This window comes from Leuciscus leuciscus (genome assembly GCF_965113295.1).
Source record: "Leuciscus leuciscus genome assembly, chromosome: 4".
Classification (NCBI taxonomy): Eukaryota; Metazoa; Chordata; class Actinopteri; order Cypriniformes; family Leuciscidae; genus Leuciscus; species Leuciscus leuciscus.
Window position 1 is genome coordinate 1,984,791 of NC_138728.1, and position 23,826 is coordinate 2,008,616.

General features: G+C 38.2%; 1 protein-coding gene and 1 long non-coding RNA gene across 2 annotated transcripts in view; one reads left to right on the top strand and one right to left on the bottom strand.

The window, feature by feature from the left end:
• ptn (pleiotrophin) overlaps positions 1-5,588 on the bottom strand; it is a 47,225-nt gene extending 41,637 nt beyond the window's left edge. The window contains exon 1 of the mRNA XM_082166858.1: positions 5,394-5,588. The gene's annotated coding sequence lies outside the window, so the exon portion shown is untranslated. The remainder of the gene's footprint in view (positions 1-5,393) is intronic.
• Positions 1-23,826, top strand: part of LOC309496739 — a 121,421-nt gene that overhangs the window by 5,221 nt on the left and 92,374 nt on the right. The gene's annotated exons all lie outside the window — the stretch shown is intronic.

Here is a 23,826-nt window from a genome sequence, read left to right on the forward strand (position 1 = left end):
CTGGCCTTGGCTAAAAATGTTCAAATGGTTTCGGTGACCTGAAGCAGCTAACTGGCAGGAACTAACCGAAATATGCTCTCTACAGACCTCCTGAGAGGCGGCGAACTCGACAGGGCCGCAACGTTTCCGGGCAGATACTGCGATTTGTGTTCGCTGGAAGCCGATGTGTCCCGAAGCGCCATCGGCGGCGGGAAGTAAACATCGATTTCCTAAGGGCTGTATAAGGGGGCGAGACTCCTGTACTCGCTCTCCTGGGGGAACGGCCATAAGGGTCTGCGTGTTACGACAAGACCTCTTAGTTGAAGCCATCTTAGCCCGAGACAGAAAGCAGTCCGTATATTCCCCAAACGAGCACAAGGGATCATCGAGTGTGTGTGTGTGTATGTGTGTGTTTCCATGGAACACCCTCCTGAGAATCTGAACTCTCTCTCTCTCTGTGTGTGTGTGTGTGTGTGTGTGTGTGTGTGCGTGTGTGTGTATGTGCGTGTGTGTGTGTGCGTGTGTGTGTGTGTTCCTAACACAAGCAGGGCTGTTATTCTCCATCGGCCTCCTGCACCTTAGCGACCCAACGTATGAGAAAGCGGCCTCAAGCTGCTCGAATGAAAAGAGGGAATCGAACAGAAGAGAGAGAAATTGTACAACCCACCCCCCCGGACCTCTACCCAGCATGCTTTTGTGCGCGGATGTCTATATAACCACCAGTTCCCACACAGCCAACCAGACTCACGGGAGATTAATCTCCACTGACAACGTCGGCTGATCCCAGAGCAGTTTCCCTATCTCTTTCATTAGCACCTCACTATGCGAAGAACATGAATATGTTTCAGGTTAAGCTCAAGCATCGACAGCATATTCTCATTACAGAATAAAACAATATTGACAAGAACAATAACCATAAAGATAATTAGCATTCACACAAACACACAATAACGTTCTGTTTATTATAAATATCTCCTGCAAGAAATGTCGCCTGTCGCTTTAAATACTTGAGCTCTTTAACGCACGATGGATTCTGATTGGCTGATTGGCTGTTAATGTTTTTATTGGTTCTGAAAGTGATTCCATTGATATTGTTCCTCTGTGTAATTAGTGTTATTGCTGTGGTGTTTACTTTGCTACTCTTTAATATATAAAACGATTTCTTAAACAAAATCTTTATTATTATAGTTATCTCCTCGGTGTAAAAGGACCTGCACTGCATCTTATTTTATGTATCCTTTTTTCATAAATTTTGAATACATTTTAAATAAATGTTTTATATTTTTTTATAAAATAAAAAAATTTAAAACAACTTTGCTTTTATTGATAATTCAGAAATGTTGCTTGAGCAGCAAATCATCATATTAGAATGATTTCTGAAAGATCATGTGACACTGAAGACGCTGAAAATCCAGCTTTGATCACAGGAATAAATTTCTGTTTATCTGTTTATTAATGTTTTTCTACAGCTCCGCGCACCTGTTTTCGCGCAGACATCACACATCATCAGCGCGTTTCATGCCATGAATTAGACAGACGTCAGTCACAGAGCACCGCAAACGAAACCGCCTTTTACGATTCCTCCTGAACCAAAACATCCAGCTTATGCTGCGTTCACGCCATAACTACTGTCATTAGGAAGAGATGGAAACCTGTTGCGTTATAATCAGAGCAGTTTGAGACACAATCAACAGCGAAATGAATCTGCAGCAGTCAGGTGGTACAGGTCAGAGATCTTTAAGCAGTTTATGTTCATTATTATTGTTATGTTACGTGCTTTGAGACATGATGTGGTACTTTAATGCCGTCTCTCCTTGCTGTACGCGTTCATGTGTTTTGAAGGAGGCTTGGCTTTGGAGATGCTCTGAAAGGAAGGCTAACTCGCTATTGCTAGCCTCTCTGAAAATTGCCTACCCTACCTTCAACTTGACTCTGCATGAACGTGTTTTTCCATTCCACTGCGAGGCTTTTCCATTGTTTTTCTATGTAAACCCACAGTAGATGGGCGTCTTTTCCAGTGTCTCACTCATGACACAGCATAGTAAAAATGTTCCACTTTTAAAAAGCACATCTCTAGACTATACGTACACTTTTTCGTTCGACTGAGCGTTTTTGGGATCGGTAAGATTTGTAATGTTTTTAAAAGAAGTCTCTAATGCTCACCAAGGCTAAGCAATATTGGGTGATGTCACTTCTTGTTGACGTTCGAAGTATTGTCAAACAAAACGGAGGCTAGCTCGACCCTCCCTCCTCTTCATCCCGTCCCCTCCCCCTCCCTTCCGTGCTTCCTGAAACAGTCATGAACCATTTAGAAAAACCAAACTGGATTTACCCTCCTGTCCAGCAAAAACAGAGCTGGATTGGAAGCCCTTCTGCCGGCGGAGTTCTCGCCACCTTTTGAACGCTTTTCCGATGTTAATTCAGGACTTCGCGTTTCTTCTCCTTTTCCCTATTCTTTGTTATTTGTTCATCGGAGTGTCGTCTCTTTGGTCGTGTGTCGGCCATATCAAAATTCTCAAGAATATACAATTTGTCTAGGACATCTCTCCTCTAGCTAACTTCCCTCTTCATGCTTCTCTCTCCTCCACTCCTGATCCCCCCTTCATGTGCACGCGCACTAACTCCCAACCCCCACCCCAAAATCATTCTTGTCGGTGATTGGCTGGAACACTGTTTGTTATGTTTCGTGGTCCAGGCTGGGCCAGTTTGTTTTTCTTGCCGTTTGTGGAGCCTGTGCTGTCTACAGAGGCCGCGTTTCTTCACAGTGTGTTCATGGGACGGGCAGCTAGCGGATAGTGAGGAGATGTTTGCTGGATGTGATAAAAAATGTTTTGGCCTAAAAAACGCGTGACATCGCTTAGAGCACCTTTAATTAAAAACAAACAAAAAAACAACGAATATTGTTAAATATTATGACAATTTAAATACTTTTTTATATTTTCTATTTGAATATATTTTAAGACTTAATTTATTCCTGTGATGCAAAGCTGAATTCTCAGCATCATTACTCTTCAGTGTCACATGATTCTTCAGAAATAATTCTTAATATACTAATTTGATGCTAAAAAAAAAAAAAAAAAAACATTCATTATTATTATCAATCTTGAAAACATTTGTGTACAATTTTTTTTTCAGGATTCTTTGATGAATACAAAGTTCTATTTCATTTATTTGAAATAGAATATTTACTGTAACTTTTGATCAATTCGAATGCATCCTTGCTGAATAAAAGTACTGATTTCTTTTAAACACGTTCTATGTGTGAACCGGCTCAAACATGTCCGTCCTGCACGTTTACATAGAAAAACAATGGAAAAGCAGCGCAGTGAAATGGAAAAAACGAGTTCTGTGCGAACGGCCGCATGAGTCACAACTTGCATTAAACTCGGGCTGAAAAAGAGAGAGATGAGGTGTGTGTGTGTGGCTGGTGGCTGTTCATCTGAACAGGACTCGTTCTGATAGGTTAACCGATAACTATGGCAACAGCAGTGGCGTTGAGGCCCGATGCTCAAAGCTCACGGGTCGCACGGTACCCCGCTTATTCTCATTCCAGTCAGGAACGACCCACTTCACACACCACCCTGGGAAAAAACGGCCTCTCTAAAACACACACACAGATGCCCCATACGTGGAAGTCTGAATGTAGACGATACACCCACACACACACACACCCACACACACACACACACACACACACACGAGGTGCTTTCAAAAGAAGGCAACAGAAAACAGCGCACGTAAGCCGCTGAGATTTCCAGAGGTTTTCACCTGTCACTGTAGAGAAGGGAGGAGCATGAGATGTGTGTTGATAAGGAGGAAGGTACAACACTCTTCGTTTAGCTCTGTATACTCTCTCTCTCTCTCTCTCTCTCTCTCTCTCTCTCTCTCTCTCCTGTCGTCCCAGAGGGGATGTACAGACACACAGATTTGGGCCGGACAGATAAAAATGTGGACCACAGCAAACCCTGTTAAAATGCTTTTCCAAGGAAACGCTTTGAAGTTTAAACAGGAAATGCACGCTTTCCTGAATAAGAATGTCATTCGCTTCATCACATCTGACACGTAAATGAAAAAAAGAAAAACACGAAAAACTTTAAAGGTGAATCTCGTGGAACGTGTCATATTTCACACCAAAATCAAGAGGGGGAAAATAGATTATATTATGCAGTAAAAGAAAATAAACATTTATCAGATATTCCCAAATTAACATTGTGTATTTTTTTTATATATATTAAAAACAACATATAAATGACATTTTTTTCAATATTTTTTTCACCATTTCAATTTAAAACAAAACTGAAACTCAATAGTACAGTAATTAGAATCTAATGAAAATCAACATTCAGAATAACGATAAATTTAACGATAAAGAAAACGCCCTTTTAGCATCATTATGACTTTTCATGAAATATAAAACTTTTTTTACTGTAATACAAAAATACAATATTACAGTAATTAAATAAAGAAAATGCCTTTTGTGGATCAATAAAAAAATTTTTTAATTATGACAATTATTTCCAAATAATCTGTAATTATTGTAATGCAAAACACATATTATAAGCAATATATAATATTTCAAATTAAAAATAAAATTCAAAACAATAGAGCTTTTTACTGTAATTCAAAATACACAATATTACAGTAATTAAAATCAATATTCAGAATAAGGATCAGCTTAGTTTAATACTATAAAACATGCATTTATTTTCTTAATGCGAAATAAAATATTCTTTTGGTTTTGAGGCGAAAAAATGTCACCTGAGATTTAATTGAATTCAATTCCAGTTTATTTGTGTAGCGCTTTTCACAATCAATTTTGTTTCAGAAAATGTATCCAAAAATAATTTAAGAGGTATTCTGTTATCAGATGAATGTGTCAAATTAATGTCCATATGGCAATGATATACATATAGTACGTTACAATATGTGCTCAGTTATTATCACATATTCAGCTAAGCGGATTACTAGTGCTCGTGTTAATTACAATATAAGGATAATATTTGATAGTTTTGCACGTCCATCCAGATTCAGCTCATAACTTTTAGTCACTCTCTCCGCAGAAACACTCCGACTTGCATTACTTTTTGATTCCGCCAGTGCCAGGAAGAGACTCCGGGGTCACCAGCACCTGCTGACCTCAGTGTTCCCGACACAGGGAGAGATTTCAGGAGGTTTAAACCCTGACAAGAGCCTGACAGCGTAAAGTCGGCGGTCGCTGAGCGCACGAAGGCCTCAAACAGCAGTTATCTCATCCTCTCATCCTCCGCCGCACTTCAGGAATAACGAGAGAGAGACGTAGGATCTGAGGTGGCATTTGCTCTTGCTGAGAAAAATCTCTTGTTTTGCTTTAAACGAGTCCTGAATTCACACTACAGCAGCTCTGAGCATCAAGACGGAGGTTTAGAGTTACGTACCTGTAGTCTGAGGAAGAGTTTGGGGTTTCTGTTCTTAAATCCACCTTTTCCCCTCTTTGTTTTTCTTTTTAACCTCCTCTCTCTCTCTCTCTCTCTCTCTTTATCCTTCTATTTCCACTAGAGCCGTGCTAATGGTATCTGTGAGAGCGACAGACTGAATGCATGTGTGTGTGTGTGTGTGTGTGTGTGTGTGTGTGGAGGGAGGGATTGTTTGTGTTTTTGCTGCGAGCTGAAAGCCCAACTGACTCGTGATCACACACTCATTAACACAAGGTCATTTCAGGGACGAGTTAGAGAGAGAGAAGGAGCTAAAGAAAGCTGTATGTCTGTCAGTCAGAGAGAAAGAAAGAAAGGATAAAAAGTATGAAAGGAAACAGAATAAATTCTCTGTCTGGTGCGTGAAATTAAACCCCACCGTCTTTCACTCACTGAAGTTTCCCTCGACACACTACGGTAAAGTGATATTGAGGTAATGAGATGCGGTAATGCGTAAAACACCGTGTCTTTTCTGACTGTACGTCGTCGCTGTGCTGAGAAGATTGTCTGGTGTGAACGCATTTATTTCCACGCCGCGAGCGGAGAACATACTGACAATCAGCTTTACTCTGGTACAAATAAATCAATTCTTGTGTCTGAAAACAGGCCAACAGCAACACTAACTCAAACACCCGCGCGCACAGCCTCAAATCCATCAACACACACTTTATACACTGATTTTATGGTCAAATCAAACTAATTCTAACACAAAGGTTGTACATTAGAGAGTTCTAGCAGTTTAATATTAAATATTAGTGTGAAAATGTGCATTGTTTTGGAAATGAAACAGTTTTTAGTCGAGTATCATATTTTATACATCAGGCTTTTATGGCTCATTAAATGTGATATAGTGAGAATATGGAGGAAAAATGGTTCAGTTTTATTCAGAGGATCAAATATGCTGATATTTATATGGACGAAAAGGAAGATGAAATTCTGATCGCTTGTAATGTAATCAATGAACAGATTATTAAATAAAATACATAAGTATTAGTCATCACTCTATATCTGCCAATATGTCTTATTCTAAAGTTTTGATCAAAGTTTTAGTTTTAAAACATATGATTCAATGCGATACAATGATGATTGACAGATGAACAAATAATCCTTCCTCAAAATCCTGATGATCATATTTGACACAGATTTTTCTAATAATGAATAACGTATGGATAATGCAGCAAACCTGCTTGAAATCTTGAAATATTACGTACAAAATCAAAGTTATTCTTACGTTTACTTGCTAAAAATCAAGATTTCACAGCAAAAAGACTCGAGATTCAAGATTCAATTATACTAAAAGACTTTTACTTGCTAAAATCAGAGACAGAAGGACTGAAGGAGAATGTGTGCGACAGGTTTTTATCAATTTAGAGGCTTTTAGTGTATCAAATATGCTTTATAGGGTTAAAAGATTGTTCCCAGAAGCAACAAACCTTTTAATCTAAACAAAACAGAAACATATTGTATCCGCAAACACACAGATGTTACTGTTTAGCCAACATCAAGAGAACACAGAGCTTGTGTTGTGTTGTTGCCATTGAATTAGTTCAGTAATTAGACTCCAGATGTAAAGGTGAAAACTCAGAAAGTATCGTAATCCGCCAAGAAATTCCCTAACCTCGAAGAACGGATCGCAGAAGGAAGCTCTGAAACAAAACATCTGTAATCAAGTCATCAGACCAGCTGGAAAATACATCTGTGATCCTACCAGGAGAAAAGATTCCCTCACACACACACACACACACACACACACACACACACACACACACACACACACACACACACACACACACAGCCTAAGACAATATCTTCCATGTGAAATATTAATACAGCCAGTCTGAGACTCTCAACACCTGCAGTTTCACGTCTCTTCTTCCTCCCCTCATTTTCTTTTCATGAATATTACACATCCATCTGCATCCCTCCATCTTTCTTTCTTTCTTTCCACTCCTCCTTTCCGAGGAAACCCCAGAGTGCACGAGGTCGCGTCACTCAAGCCTCTGATCTGAATACGGCTTCTGTTGTGTGCCGTCCGTCGGCCCTTCCAGCGTCTGATGAAACCAAATGAAATCTTGAATTCCTGACGCTACACAGATTCAGACAGACGCGCGCCGAATACTATAGCAACACTCACTCTATGCTAACTCCAGGCACACATTCACATTAATCAACACAAACATGGATGATGACGCACGTCTGTTTCTGGAGATATTAGCATCATCTGTCTATTCGGCTTTTGATATTGTGGTTAATAACAAGATGATCATCTTTTACAAATCTAATTTAAAGTGCATTTGTCCAAAGTTTTTAGAAATGCATCTATCTATCTATCTATCTATCTATCTATCTATCTATCTATCCATCCATCTATCCATTCATCTATCTATCCATCCATCTATCTATCCATCCATCTATCTATCCATCTATCCATCCATCCATCTATCCATCTATCCATCCATCTATCTATCCATCTATCCATCCATCTATCCATCCATCTATCCATGTATCCATCTATCCATCCATCTATCCATCCATCTATCCATCTATCTATCCATCCATCTATCTATCCATCCATCTATCTATCCATCTATCCATCCATCCATCTATCCATCTATCTATCCATCTATCCATCCATCTATCCATCCATCTATCCATCCATCTATCCATCCATCCATCTATCTATCCATCTATCCATCATCCATCTATCCATCCATCTATCCATCCATCTATCCATCTATCCATCCATCCATCCATCTATCCATCCATCTATCCATCCATCTATCCATCCATCTATCCATCCATCCATCCATCTATCCATCCATCCATCTATCCATCCATCTATCCATCCATCCATCCATCTATCCATCCATCCATCTATCCATCCATCTATCCATCCATCCATCTATCTATCCATCTATCTATCCATCTATCTATCATCTATCTCTCTATCTATCTATCTATCACTTGTCTATCTATCTATCACTTGTCTGTCTATCTATCTATCTATCTATCTATCACTTGCCTATCTATCTATCTATCTATCACTTGTCTATCTATCTATCTATCTATCTATCTATCTATTAGGAGTGTAACGGTTCACAAAATTCACAGTTCGGTTCGATACGATACACTTTTGTCACGGTTCGGTTCGGTGTGGTTCGGTACGTTTTTGATACAGCAAAAAGAAAGAAATGCCAGAGAAATTTCCTTGATTTAATTTTTTTAATTAAAACTAACATCATAAAGTATGAATTTTTTTTACTTTGAGCAATTCTAGAGCTATAATTGACTCTTCTTAGGAGCATATTACAAAACAGCTCCTTGGAAAAAATTAAATGTAATATTGTAGTTGTTATAAACAAAGGTTTATTTTAGTTCAGATTAACATTTGAGGGCAGCAATTGTATCCATAATGTCAAAATAAAACCGACATAATGTTACTTGAAGGCATTATAGCCCTACTATTCCTGCCAAACCTCCATGTTTGCAGTTAGTGTTACTACAGTAAATCCATGGTGAATGTTGCTGATCTGTGGACACTGGATAGTTCATTCATGGCACAATGTTTCTTCCAGGTTTCCACGTCAGCGCTGTTTGATCCGTTAATAACGGAGAAATGTGAATGTTTCTCACTAGATCTCGCAGCGATGTTATTACTTCTGTGGGGAATTCAAATGCTTTCTTTACTGGATCTCTTATTAGCGCTGTGTAGTAACAGTGTCACATGATCACGATCGGCTCGCGCTGCACTGGTCCAAACTGATAAACGGTCCTTCAACCACACAATAACGAGCAGTTTCGTTCCGCTTGCATTACGTTTGCCATTTGATGTTGGGCAATGTTGTGGTCGCGCCGGCATCTCTTACATTATGAGCGCGCTTGCCACGCGCAACGCGCCTATATTTGAAATAACGAAATTTTGGTCGGCAGGAAAAACCGTTCGGTTTGAAAATGCGTACCGAAAACCGAACCGAAAGCCTCGTACCGAACGGTTCAATACGAATACGCGTATCGTTACACCCCTATCTATCTATCTATCTATCTATCTATCTATCTATCTATCTATCTATCTATCTATCTATCTATCTATCTATCACTTGTCTATCTATCTATCTATCTATCACTTGTCTATCTATCTATCTATCTATCTATCTATCACTTGTCTATCTATCTATCTATCACTTGTCTATCTATCTATCTATCTATCTATCACTTGCCTATCTATCTATCTATCTATCACTTGTCTATCTATCTATCTATCTATCACTTGTCTATCTATCTATCTATCTATCTATCTATCACTTGTCTATCTATCTATCACTTGTCTGTCTATCTATCTATCTATCACTTGCCTATCTATCTATCTATCTATCTATCTATCTATCTATCTATCTATCTATCTATCTATCTATCTATCTATCTATCTATCACTTGCCCATCTATATATATATATCACTTGCCTATCTATCTATCTATCTATCTATCTATCTATCTATCTATCTATCTATCTATCTATCTATCTATCTATCTATCACTTGCCCATCTATATATATATATCACTTGCCCATCTCTCTCTCTCTCTCTCTCTCTCTCTATATATATATATATGTATATATATATATATCACTTGCCTATCTATCTATCTATCTATCACTTGCCTATCTATCTATCTATCTATCTATCACTTGCCTATCTATCTATCTATCTATCTATCTATCTATCTATCTATCTATCTATCACTTGCCCATCTCTCTCTCTCTCTCTCTCTCTCTCTCTATATATATATATATATATATATATCACTTGCCTATCTATCTATCTATCTATCTATCTATCTATCTATCACTTGCCTATCTATCTATCTATCAGTCTATCTATCAAATGTGAGCAAACCATATCAGAAATTAAAGTTTGAACTGTTCTGTAAAACTTAATCTACTGTCTTTCTTTCTCACATGTATTTCTAAGTGTTTGTCTTTGAGTTCCACATCTTATTAATGTAGCGTTTCAGAGCTCAGAAAACATGAGCTAATAGTTTTGCATAAATCAAAACAATGGTTGTAACGATAAATTGCTTCATTTTTTCCCTGTCTAAGGTAATTTGCTTTTCATTGTAAACATGAATCTGCTACCTGGATCATCACACTGAGGTGCGTTCATACGCCGGCGCCGTTCTCACAAAGAGCGACTGAGGAAACAACTCAACACACACACACACACACACACACACACACCACTTGATTTCTCTTGTTGTTAAAAGTAACTTGGATGATGAAAGGAAGGGTAAAACCTTTCACAATGACATTTCATCCAAAAATCATTCTCCAAAAGTTGAATCTTCATTCAGCCAAAAACAATCTGCAGGCCGTCAAGCATGAATGTGATGCCAGATTTGGAATAATTGGAACATTGGAAAGAAGAGTGTGTGTGTGTGCGTGTGTGTGTGTGTGTGAGTGTGTGTGTGAGATTGAAAACCCCTCCAAGTGGTTCAAATATTAAAACCACGAGGCGGCTGTTGCTTTGCATATTTCACTGCATGTGCTCAAAAATCTGCTGTTTTCCACTGATCCAGAAAAAACGAGTCAAACTGAGAGTTTAATACGCTCTATAGACACACACACACACACACACACACACACACACACACACACACACACAGCACATGACTTAAAGGACCGCAAACAGCATCACTGACATGCTGTTGATTTTCACAGACAATAATTTTGAATGTATAAACAAGCCAAGAACAGTAGTGTCCCGACAATAGAAGTGAACGAGGAAAGTTGCCAGAGGGATAAAATCCAGAGATGTGAAGCTTGTGTTTTTGTTCAAGCACTTCCATGAATTATTCAATACAAACTTGTCTAAATCATCCTTTTGATGTAGGACTTCTGTTCTGTTCTAGGTGGATGGACCTCTGCTGATGTTTGATCCATGTAAAACACTGTTACGATCTACACACAACAGTGTTAACAACTAGTTAGTGATTCAGTCCAGCGATCACACTAGGGCCATTATAATACGTGGAATATTTCTGTAGCTTTACTTTCAAAGCTGTGCATTTAGATTTTTTTCAAGTAAAATTCCATTCATCCATTCTAAGGGCCCTATTTTAATGATCTGAAACGCAAGTATCAAACGCGAAACGCAACTTTGTGGGCGGATCTCGGCGCTGTTGCTGTTATACCGGCGGGATAAATGACTCTTGCGCCCGACGCAAATCTAAAATGTGTTGGTCTGAAGTAGCTTTATTATTCATAGGTGTGGTTTGGGCGTAACGTGAAATAAACCAATCAGAGCGTCATCTCACATTCCCTTTAAGAGCAGGCGCGCTTGTTCCATGGCGGATTGCTATTATAACGGCGGAATTGCCAGGAGCGGTTCACAGCCGAGGAGACCGACGTTCTCGTCAGGGCCGTAAAACACAGAGAAGTGACATTGGGGATGGAGAAACACACCCAAATTAGCTTCGGTTAAACAGGCGTATGATAATTTGGGTAAATGTGTAAGCTAGATTTATGCCTATTTTTCCACATCTTCATGGACACCACAATGATTTCCCTCATGTGGAATATTTTTCCTTGTAATAATGTACGGTTTTCTAAAAATGAAAACTGCTGCATCTGTGTGTAGATGAGATAAGCAAAGTGTATGTGTGTTGTGCACACGCTACATTATGGCCAAGCATGCGCCCTTAAAATAACATATGAATAACATGCGCAACGCGCCGCTGACTTTAGACTCGGTTTTTCCTGGTCTGTGGCGGAATTGTTTTCTGAAACTGCAAAATAGCACCAGGGAACGTTTGCGCCGGAACACGCCTCCTCTTTTCGCTGAACCAGCCCCGGGAGCGCAAGTTCATTCCCTAATTTACCGACGTGCGTCTGTGGAGGGAAAAGTCCACTGTGCGCGGGTGCAAGATAGGGCCCTAAGTGTTTGTTTATTACATTCTGAGGGATTGAAATATTCAGCCTCAGAACAAACCAGAACAAATTTGTCCATTCGGTTTGAATCATTAATTGAACTGATTCATTCAAAACACTGATTCATTCAGTAATGACACGTTGCTAAACAGTTCGGCTGTGGTTTCATACATTGACAGAATTATGTTTATTTAACTATTTTATAAAAATCAATATAACATTTGCTATTTGAGCACAACAGCACTTATGCTTGTGATATTGCTGAACCATATCATTTAATATACGACAAAACTCACGGGAGAAAAATGGCCCTGTATATCTTGAATGAATAAATAGACGCTTGCTGTCAAAGGTCCCGCGTCCAATCAAACGCATTGGTATTCTGCCACAAATTCATGTCAAACTAGACAAAAGTCAACATCCTAATAAATCATGAACAAAACAACACAAAGCAGAAGAACATGCAAACACAGACGACACTAAACACACAGGCTTACTGTTTGATTCTGCTGAATTCAGTGCTGAAACTGTATAACTAGTATGTTGACATGAGGAGGAGAGAGATGCTAATATCCCATTACTGAGCGTTTCCCCTGATCTCAGTATGAAATGTTATTAAACAGAGCTGGATTACACAGCAGACGAGGGTAATCTCTAATCTAACCCCAGCGCCGCCCACATAATCCTGCATAATCTGCCGGGATTACAGACAATAAAAACTTAAATCTCTTTAAACACTACTTTAAACTTTGAGCACACTTCTCAGAGCTCGTTATGAATCGCATGCATTATTAATCAGAATATATTAGCTCTTATAAATTTAAATACTTAGATGCACACGGATTGTGCATTAATTTCCATGGCAACCCACAGCCTGACATTCGAACTCAATAAAATGATCTTTCCTCCCAAATGAGTTCCTTAATGAGGAGGAGGAGGATTTCATTTAATCCGGGTATATATCAGCAAAGTCAACATAAAGTTGCTCTTTTATTTCATTAAAGCCGTAAGAATATTATTGCTCGAGAATGTTCCCGTCTCTCTATTATCAGATTACTTCTGCTTTTAAAGACACAAATGGATGTGAAACGCTAAACTTAGAGATGCACGGAATTGCAACGCATGTTAAACATACGTGATCTGGGGAATCATTCACATGCAGAGCACAGATGTGACAGATGTTGGGTTCGTTTCAAACCCTTTTTGTGCAATGCATTGATTTAGAAATGTGCTTGTGCTATTAAATGCAATGCTGCTGCATCTAGTAATATATCTACAAATATATGTCTACAAACATGCATTATTATTTACTCGTGTGAGAGATGACGGATGTTTTTTAGCCTTCTTTTATTAATTTCATGCTGCATGAAATATGTGACCCTGGACCACAAAATTAGTCACATGGGTCAATTTTTTGAAAATGAGATTTATACATAACCTGAAAGCTGCATAAATAAGATTTCCATTGATGTGTGGTTTGTTATGATAGGACAATACTTGGCCGAGATGCAACTATTGAACATCTGGAATCTGAGGGTGCAAAAAAAATCGAAACATTGAGAAAATCTCCATTAAATTTGACCATTTATGTTCGCGATTTTGCTGCATTCACTCACAAAAATAAATGTTTTATATATTTACGGTAGGAAATTTACAAAATATCTTCATTGAACATGATCTTTACTTAATATCCTAATGATTTTTGGCGTAAAAGAAAAATCGATAATTTTGACCCATACAATGTCTCGTCAGCTATTGCCACAAATACACCCGAGCGACATGTGACTGGTTTTGTGATCCAGGGTCACATATATAATAATCATGACGATCTATAAAATCAAAGTCATGGATTCAACCAGAGGCTGATGAGGAAAAGCTGCACCATGAACTCAATAAAGCGAAACCTTCACTAGCCACAGACCAACACGAGGCAAACCATTAACCCACACACACACCCACACACACACACACACACACACACACACACACACACACACACACATCACTGCTTATCGCAGTCAAACGCAGAGGTTTGCCATGTATCGAACCAGACGTCGGATCCGATCAATGAGTGCTTGCTGGACGAGGTTTTTCCATTTACACACCTCTACGATTCCTCACTCGCTCATATATTATGGAGGGAAATCGCAGGGATGATTTGCTCCCTGTCAGATCTATTAAGACGAATAAAGACACATTACTCATGACAGCCCGAGGAGGATATTAACTAACACTTCTTACTCGCTTTCTAATCTCCTGAATAATAAAACCATGTTACATCATGTGGGAAAGTGGATTATAAACACTCATCATTCTATAATCACTGCGTCGTCTAAACCGCTACATATTTGCTCAAAAATAATCTGTGTCATATGATGTTTCTCAACCCAGTACCAACAAATATTGGAAAATAAAACTACAAATTGTTTCATGTTTGAGGAAAGTGTCAATACTAGGGTGAAATCCAACAAAACTGTCAAGACATGGGTCATATTTCACACCAAAATCAATATAGGCCTCTCTCTCTCTCTCTCTATATATATATATATACACACACACACAGAAAATGGTATATTTTAATATTTATAATAATGTATATATTTACAGAATATGGTGTATTTAATATTTATGATAATGACTAATTATTATATAATAATGTAACAGTGTATTTCATATTTATAATAATGACTTATTATATAATAATATTAATTATAATTACCATACAGAATACGGTATATTTAATATTTATAAAAATTAATAATTATTATATAATAATGTAACAGTGTATTTAATATTTATAATAATGACTAACTATTATATAATAATATTAATTATAATTACCATACAGAATACGGTATAGTTAATATTTATAATTAATAATTATTATATAATAATATTAATTATAATTACCATACAGAATATGGTATATTTAATATATAAAAAATATATAAATATATATATATATATATACATATACTTTTCATATATAATGTGTAATATATATATATATATATATTCATTATATATTTAATTTATGTATTAGACTTGACGTGAAACATGATCCAGAATTTCTTAAAGAGATTCAACCAATATCCCAAATGACTTACGGAGAGGAGTAAATGGGTTTGGGGAGTTTTTAAATCACTGGGTTTAAGATGAGAGATGAATCTGATCTACAGAGAGAATGAGTCTGGTCTGCGGAGAGAAATATGAGACATTTGTGTAACTTTAATAAAGTTCTGCTCCGTGCTGAACGCTGTAATTGCTAGATGAGGCATTCCTGCTTTGCATCCCAGCGGATCGTGTCTGTATCAACCCACGGACGTCTGGTTACCTGAGCAACGCATTTCTGCCGTCCCTCCATTCATCACCGCACACTGCATGTGATTCTCAAACACACACCGTTTACCCAGAGATCTGCACACACACACACACACACACACACACACACACACACACACACACACACACACACACACACTCACTCTTGGAACTCTCTGTTCTTCTGTGCAGATTTGCTGCTGGTTGAACAGAAAAGGTTAACGCACCCCTCAAAATGCATTCTGGGAGCTTTCCTTGACTCCAGCAGTGAAACACTGTATTCCATTTGACTCTGAAAGCCAAAATTTCCATAAAAATAAATAAATAAATAAAATAAAAAATTAAATTAATAACAAATTTTATATTTTAATGTTTTTGAAGAGTCTCTTTTGCTCAACAAGGCTGCATTTATTTGATCAAAAACACAGTAAAAACAGTAATACTGTGAAATATTATTACACTTCAGAATAGCTGTTTTCTATTGTAATCAGAAATCATTCTAATATGATGATTTGATGCTCAAGAAACATTTATGATTATTATCAGTGTTGAAAATCATATTTTTATTGAAACTTTTTCTGGATATTTTTATGCATAGAAAGTTCAAAACAACAGCATTTATTTGAAATAGAATCTTTTGTAACATTATAAACTTTACTGTCACTTTTGATACATTTTAATGCATACTTGCTGATTAAAAGTATTAATTTCTAATTTCTAACCTTTTGAACGATGTACCGTATATTAAAATGCACTTTATTTCCGTGCACGTTTATTGATCATGTGGCTTGTTAAAGAGAGCTGTGTTATTACTTTTCTAAGAGATGAGTCACATGATTTTCACTTGAATGCAGGTGAATAAAATCTCACACTTGCACAGAGGAGAAGCCCGAGCCGTATCTACAGAGTCGTGCAAGGACCCTTTTCACTGGAGCCTGTGAGCAATTTACTACAGAAAAAGTGATTTTTGCAGCGGCACAGAAATCGCTCAGAGCAGCTTCGGGTATAATTACACGTGTACGTGTTTGTGCATGTGTGTTTTTGTGTCTGATGTGATGTTGAAATTCATCACTCTGTACCTGACTGTGTGCGTGTGTGTCCCGTCTACAGAACAACAGCTGACTACTGCAGATCTGGAACCCAATCTCCATGTGCTCCCTGGGATCCTGTTCATTTCCCCATCCTGCCAGCACAGAACATGCCTTTCTCTCGATTGCCTGGGAAGAAAGAAAACACAACAAAAAACAATTTGAGACATTTTTAGGTACGAATTAATCTCCTGAACACAACCTGCAAAAGTGGCGAGCGCTTCGGCTCAGTCGCACAGCTGTCATTGTTTTCTGAATTTGGAGCTTTATGTGCTGTTGAACTATGGCCGTATCATGGTTTAGTCCTCCATCCCTCAAGCCGAAATCATATCCGACACCAGAGGAAAACTGTATTGCTCAAGTTGCATGTTTGACATGTTCCTGGTCTTATTTTGAGCATTCAGGTGCTGATGGATGGAGAAACAACTGAGGAATTAAAGAGATTTTTCTGATAATGTTTCGTTTCCTCACAGCTAACACAAATATGTTCTAAGAATGATTGCTAATACGTTATGAAATAATATTTCTGAATGTTCTCTGAACGTCCAGTTTATGTTTTAAAAACATTTTTACTTGGTTATGTGAACGTTCCATTTTGTCGTTCTTCAAACATTATGGAATGTTACTTTTGAATGTTCTCTGAACATTCCGAAACTAGTTGTTACATTTAAAAAAATTAAATAAACATCCAACTGAAACATTCCATGAACGATGTATAGACCTTATATAGCCCCGCCCCTTATGTAGCCCCGCCCCTTTTCAGCGCTGCGCTCGTTGTCTTTTGACTTTCGGTCTGTATTTTCACAGCGATTTTGCGTGTTTATTAATGAACGGCTCGTTTTAAAATCTTCCCGGTCGACTGAAGGGGGTGGTTGATTATGATTTGACTTTTCTAACTTTAGTTAGTGTGTAATGTTGCTGTTTGAGCATAAACAACATCTGCAGCTCAAAGTTCAAAGCAAAGGGAGATATTGGATTTTTTTTTTATTGCTTTTTAAGAACTACAACAAACGGCTGGTAGAGACTATACGACATTCCTCACGGGTTAGTGACATCACCAACCCTAGAATTTACATAAACCCCGCCCCCTGGAACACGATTTATAGATTATCAAGACAGAATATGCTAATCAATGACTAGAAGATAACCACACATAAGCTATATAAATTCATCAACTAACCATTCAGAAATGTCCTGTTGCTTCTACATGTTGTCACTTCTTCTTGAGTCTCTCCATCATTGTCTAAATCTGATTTGAACATAAAAGGCTAAAAGGGTTTGAAATTTTCAGTGCATGTCTATGTGAGTGCAAACTGTTGTAGCTCCGCCCCCTGTGCCGGGAGCTCATTTACATTTAAAGGGACAGACACAAACGGTGCGTTTTTGCTCGCCCTCAAAAAGTGACAATTTGAACATGCTATATAAATATATCTGTGGGGTATTTTGAGCTGAAACTTCACACACACACACACACACACACACACACACACACACACACACACACACACACACTCTGGGGACATCAGAGACTTATTTTACATCTTGTGAAAAGGGAATTATACCAACCCTTTAAGTCATCTGCTTTAAACATTACAGTCCTCATGATAACTTTCGTTAACTTTTTATTAAGTAAATCCACTTCAAAAGCTAATTACTCCTAGACAGCAATGCCATAGATATATACAGAGCGACCGCAAAACGGAAGTTAAAAGACAATATTTTAAAGATGGCGGCGCCCTCGTTTCTCTGGCGCATAAGGTCTATAGAACATTCTGTTCAAGTTACTGGAAGAACATCTGTTCATAACTTTGTCAGAAAGTTAGCTATGTTCTGAGAAAGTTCTGTGTTAGCTGGGATATAGTGCATGACCAGAATTAGATATGAATTTGAGCTTATTTAGAAGTTTTTGACAGATGCACCTGTATATCAAGAGCCCTTTCAAGGAAGCCTGAGTCTTTGCCCTTGGCAGTGATGGTCTGTTTGTCTACATATCCCACTGTTCTGAGACATCAGCTGAAAAGGTGACTGGCACTTTGCAAGCAGCTCTGGTCCATCTGGTGAAATTGTGCATTTAATCCAATTTCTGCCGAGGTCTGAATTCATGTGTGAGAGCTGAAATGAGATGCACCTATTATACATACATAGAGGGTTCGGCAATGCAAACGTGGACGGCATGCAAAAAATGGCCTTTTGACAAGGTGCAATTAACTTATGGGATCATTTTCTTTGTATTCTAGCAAAGAAAAGTTTGATAAGACACTTTGTTTAGTTTTCCAAAGGGCCACTGAATGTCACTTACACATGCAGCATATGCTTTGTCACCAACAAATGGAAGTATTGTCAATATTTACTCACCATTGTCATTTTAAAAACCCATAATAACAATAAATAATGTTTTTTTTATTATTTATAAATTGCATTTCCCAAGCAAAACAAGACAAATGGCAACTATAACAAGAGAAGATTAATCAGAAGTAGGATGAAAATACTGTTAGAAGTTGAGACTTGGTGGAGAAATTATGATGTTATGAAGATTCAAGTGAGTTCCATAATTTTAGTGATCTGCTATGCTTCACATAAAATAATCTTGTAATAATCAGCTCTTCATGGATTTCATACCAAATGGGGGTGAGTAAAAAAAAAAAAAAATGAAGATCAGACAATCATTTTTAGACAATCTATTCCTTTAACAAAGAAGGAGAAATGTGGAAAACATAATTTTATGCTGAATGGAAATTTAACGTGTTCCCTAAAGCATCCCAGATCAGTTTACCTGTGACTGAGAGCTCTTCCAGTGCTCGACTGAGTTCAGACAGAGGTTTTGCCAATCCTGATGTAAGGACTGTTTGAGAGAGAGAGAGAGAGAGAGAGAGAGAGAGAGAGAGAGAGAGAGTGAGAGAGAGTGTGTGTGTGTGTGTGTGTGTGTGTGTGTGTGTGTGTGTGTGTGTGTGTGTGTGTGTGTGTGTGTGTGTGTGTGTGTGTGTGTGTGTGTGTGTGTGTGTGTGTGTGTATGTGTGAGAGAGAGAGAGAGAGAGAGAGAGAATGTGTGTGTGTGTGTGTGTGTGTGTGTGAGAGAGAGAGAGAGAGAGAGAGAGAGAGAATGTGTGTGAGAGAGAGAGAGAGAGAGAGAGAGAGAGTGAGAGAGAGAGAATGTGTGTGTGAGAGAGAGAGATAGAGAATATGTGTGTGAGAGAGAGAGAGAGAGAGAGAGAATTTGAATTTAAATACACCTTTATTTAAAACAATAAGGTGTTCACAATAATATTACAAACTCACAAAACAAGAACAAATATAATATATACTATTCATGTTAAAATGAGAAACATTTTAAAAAGCAAACATCAAATCATCATCATCATCTACTGTGCAAAGGACCTCATTTATCCCCCAAATGTACATAAAAGATTCTACACAATTTACCATTTTATAATAGGCATGCTCTATTCTAAGCCGAGCCGCCACCAAGCCTTTGAAGATCATCAACACATCCAGAGAACCCTGTCCTAACAACTTATTCTTTCTGGATTTCCATATAGCAAGTTTTGCTGTACCAGACAAAAAATTGAGTAAAATCAACTGACTTTTCCTTTTTTCTGTATACCTTGGACCATATATAAACATTTCATAAGAGAAAGCTTCACCAATTTCAATGAACCATTGAGATAAAAATGAAAACAAATCGTTTAGCCGAGCACACTGTACAAATAGATGAAAAACCGTTTCAACCTCTTTACAGAAGGGACAGCCCACCCCTACCGAAGGATCAATGTGCACCACGTATCTGTTCGTAGCTATCGCCCCATGAACGATCCTCCACTGAAGGTCTCCCGTTCTTTTGTCAATGGGGCGTTTGTATAAGGACCGCCAGCAGCCTCTAGGGGAGGAAAGAATTCCAAAAAAATCTGTCCATTTATTTGAAGCAAGTCCATGCAAGCGACCAGCATTGGATGCCTTCACACAAGAGATATAGAGGGCTTTTTTCCCCACTTCCTCAAAAGCTCCAAGCTGAGGGGTTTCAAAAGACAAAAGACAATTCTCATCATCTTGCCATTCTCCCACGGCAATAGTCACATTCAGAGAAGGGAAAACATAAGGAACCCCCTTTCTCCATTGATCAGTTGCTATAGAGTCATTTGTAAAAATCTTATGGTCCGCATGCAAAGACTTTAAAATTCCAGTTGTAGCTTGTTTCAGCAGCCTCAGAGATCTCACTCCAGTCCTTTCACTCAATTCCTCTAAGCTCTTGGTCAAAATATGTCCCAGCTTTGTGCATCCCGCCGCAGTGAAACATGCACGCAAACTGGGTCCCGACACAAGTCTTGACGGTATAAAGTCATTAAGAAAAAGTGGCTCTTCAAAAAGCCATAATCCAGCATGTGTGTTCGGTGTACGTGAAATGGTAAACACCTTCCATGCCTCCAGAACTGACTTATAGAAAACAGTCAAATTCACACGGTCCTCATTCTGGAGCTCCATTAAGAACAGATGTTTGTCCAATCCCATACCTCTGACCCTCCTGAGAAGAGCAGAAGCCGTCTTTAGCCATGAAGCATCTGTGTGATACAACAGTCTCTGAGCTGCTTGCAACCGGAAAGCCATGATTCTGGATCTGATGTCGATCAATCCTTGACCTCCCTCTTGAACCGGAAGGTATAAAGCAGCAGCACGAAGCCAGTGTTGTCCAGACCAAAAAAAATTCACAAGTTGCCTTTGAATCTCCTCAATAAGTCCAACAGGTGGCTGTAGCACAGTTATTTTATGCCACAGGGTAGAAGCAACCAAATTATTGGTCACTAAAATCCTCCCCCTATAGGACAACTGCGGTAGCAACCATTTCCATTTAGACAACTTGCTGCACACTTTCTCCACTAGCCCCTCCCAATTTTTCATTTGATAATCATTTGACCCCAAAAAAACTCCCAATAGTTTAAGTCCCTCTCTGCCCCACTTTAGGTCTCCGGGTAACTTTGGGAGACTCTCAAACTCCCCTTTACCAGCCCAAAAAGCTTCACTTTTTGCCCAATTCACTTTCGCTGATGAAGCTTTCTCATAAAGACTGAGAACCTCAGATAGACCGTTAATATCTCCAGCATTGTTTACAAAAACTGTAATATCATCAGCATAGGCAGAGAGATACATTCTTGAGTCTAAAGAAAGACCAGGCACATTAAAACCCGATAGTCTTTCTCGAAGTCTAAAAAGCAGCGGCTCAATAGCTAAACTGTATAGTTGACCAGACAAAGGACAGCCTTGCCTAATACCCCTTAAAATAGGAATTGGCCGACTCAAAGTGCCCCCTATCTTCACCATACATGATGCACCATTATATAACAACTGTATCAACTTTAAAAATGCTTCGCCAAAACCAAAAACCTTCAATACATTAAAAAGATATTTGTGATCCACACGATCAAAAGCCTTTTCTTGATCCAAGGCAATTAACCCAACATTCACATTGAAATCATTACAAATATCCACAATGTCTCGCACTAAAAACAAATTATCCATAATGGACCGTTTTGGAATGCAATATGACTGATCCTTGTTTATAACCAAACCCAAAAAATATTTTAATCTGTTTGCCAGACATTTTGAGAATATTTTATATTCTGTTGTAAGAAGGGCAACAGGACGCCAGTTCTTTAAAAGGGCTAAATCACCCTTTTTTGGTAACAGTGATAAGACCGCATATTGACAGGAAGTTGGTAAAACACCTTCTCTTATCGATTCACATAAAACATCAAAATAGTCGTGCCCAATGCAGTTCCAAAAACTTTTATAAAAGTCTGCTGGCAGTCCATCTATTCCAGGGGATCGTCCTGAATTAAGTTGTCCCACAGCAGCAGTAACTTCCTCAAATGTTATACCAGCATCCAAGACAGTTTTAGCACCAGAGTCCAGCTGAGGAAGACCCTGAAGAAGCTGTGTCATACAGTCACTATTTTCACAGTTCTCTGCAGCATAAAGGCTTGAATAGAAATCCACAGCATGGGTTCTCATTTCTACAGTCTTAGACGTTATCCTCCCATCAGGGAGTTTAAGACATGGCATTTGTTTTTGTTGAGCCGCCTTATATTCCAGATTAAAGAAGAAAGAAGTTGGAGCATCCATTTCTGCTAAAGACATGAAACGGGACCTTATCAAGGCTCCTTTAACTTTCTCATTTAAGACTAGACCAAGCTCTCTCTTTTTTGTTTGCAAATCATTATACAATATAGAATTGTGTGCATCAACCAACTGCAATTCCATTAAATTAATTTGCTTTTCAAGTGTTTCAACCACATTCTTTATTCTACTACTACAGTTGGCTGTATACTGCTGACAGAAATTTTTTATTTGAGTCTTACCTACATCCCACCACTGTTTCAAGTTTTCAAAAGAACTCTTTTCCTTTTTCCAATCATCCCAAAAGAAAACAAAATTTTCACAAAACACAGCATCCTGCAGCAATTTTACATTAAAATGCCAGTAAACAGACTTTCTAGGTGCATTTGACATGTTCATTGTCATAATAATTAAATGATGATCAGAAAAACCCACAGGACAAATGCAACACTCAATTACTCTACTGTTAAAAGATTTTGACACATAGAATCTATCTAATCGGGCAGCACTAACTCGATTATTGAAAGCCTTAATCCATGTATACTGTCTGTCATTTGGGTGTTTGATTCTCCACATATCCAATAGCTGGAAATCTTTAATGAGTTTTGACAATGCACTTGAGGACTGTATATGAGGTTCCTCAGTATTACGATCTATAGTAAAATGAATAGTGCAATTCCAATCTCCACCAATAACAACACATCCTTCACTAAGACACTTTTTAAGACTCTCACTAAGTATATCTAAAAACTGTAGGCGCTCCTGTCCCACAGTTGGTGCATAAATATTTATCAGAAAAACAAGCATCTCTTGAACTTGAGCTTTAACCACCAACAATCGACCCTTCACTGGTTCCTCTATACTTATAATATCCGCCCTTATTTTTGAAGAAAAAAAGATGCCCACACCTCTACTTAAATTTGTACCATGACTGAGTATTTTATGTCCTTTCCACCACAA